The sequence below is a fragment of the Fukomys damarensis genome, unplaced genomic scaffold (genome assembly GCF_012274545.1).
Source record: "Fukomys damarensis isolate Sample0158 unplaced genomic scaffold, DMR_v1.0_HiC HiC_scaffold_33, whole genome shotgun sequence".
Lineage (NCBI taxonomy): Eukaryota > Metazoa > Chordata > Mammalia > Rodentia > Bathyergidae > Fukomys > Fukomys damarensis.
In genome coordinates this window covers 26,503,067-26,504,368 of record NW_022900945.1, presented here as the reverse complement: position 1 = coordinate 26,504,368, position 1,302 = coordinate 26,503,067, and the positions used below count along the sequence as shown (strand labels likewise).

At 35.6% G+C, this 1,302-nt stretch overlaps 1 protein-coding gene across 1 annotated transcript in view; it reads right to left on the bottom strand.

Moving 5' to 3' along the window:
* Dr1 (down-regulator of transcription 1) overlaps positions 1–1,302 on the bottom strand; it is a 16,903-nt gene that overhangs the window by 5,060 nt on the left and 10,541 nt on the right. The window lies entirely within an intron of this gene.

Below are 1,302 nucleotides of genomic sequence, written 5' to 3'. Positions count from 1 at the left end.
ATATATATATATATATATATACATCACACACAACACACACACACACACACACACACACATAGAGAGAGAGAGAGAGTGTTTTTTAAAAAGTATACTAAAAGACATATTGCCATAAATTAACACTCAAAATACTCTCCTTTATTTTGAACAGACACATTTGAACATATTTTTCTCATCATTGTCACTTTCTGAAGCAGTTGGAAAGTCCTTTTTTTTTTGTCTTTAGCTGAACTGTTGTAGCTGTCTTGAATCAATTCAAAACATTTACTTTTCATGGTCATTTTGACTTTAGGGAAGAGCCAGAAGTCACGTGGTGTGAGATTCAGTTAATAAGGTAGAGTAGATAATGACAATACCATATTTGAGCCTGACTTTCCATTGGATGACACTCAGAAGCAACATTCACCACATTTTTTATCATATCTCATGAAGACACTAATGAAAGACAACTTCTAGAATTGCTTAGAAATGGCAAAAATAATGGGATAAGCAAACATGGGGCAGTGTTTTGAGGGGGATAAATGGCAATGACTTTTACTATAATACAGTTAAAAATTGTAAACATGCACTGTATTTTTTGATCAAACCTTGCATACTTTTCTTTCTGAATGTAAAAGTATTCTTGTCCTTTTAAAAATCACTGCTGAGCTGGGCGTGGTGGCACATGCCTGTAACCCTAACACTTGGGAGGCTGAGGCAGGAGGATCACTTGGAGTTCAGTTCAAGGTCAGTTGGACCACACAGTGAGTTCAAGGCCAGCATAGTGAGACCCTGTCTCCAAAACAAAACAAAATCCCAAAAGAAAATAACTAAAAATTATTGTTTACTAATACAATTTGTATTCATTTCTACAAATTGATAATTTCAGGGGTATTTCATTCTATTTTTCCCTCTTGTTTCTAACCGAACCCACATTGGTACATGTCCATAACACATCCTAATTCTTTTCCTTTTTCTGTTTTTTTTGGTTTTTTTTGGTACCAGGGATTGAACTCAGGTCCTTGGTCTTGCAAGGCAGGTGGCGGAACCACTGAGCTAAATCCCTGGTCCCACCTAATTCTTTTTCATTATGTTTTAAAGTTCTTACTCCAGCACACTAAAATGATTCATTCATTCGTTTGTTTTTTATGTCTTCTTTTTGTTGTTGCTGTTTTTTTATTCATTAAGCTTACTGGTACATTTTAGGTAAACATGACAACATTCATTATTGGGAATTTGCACCTGTACAAGATATATCTTGGTTCTTGTTTTTTCCCCATTTCCCTTCCCTCCCTTCCACCCCTCCCACCCCTTTACAAAAAA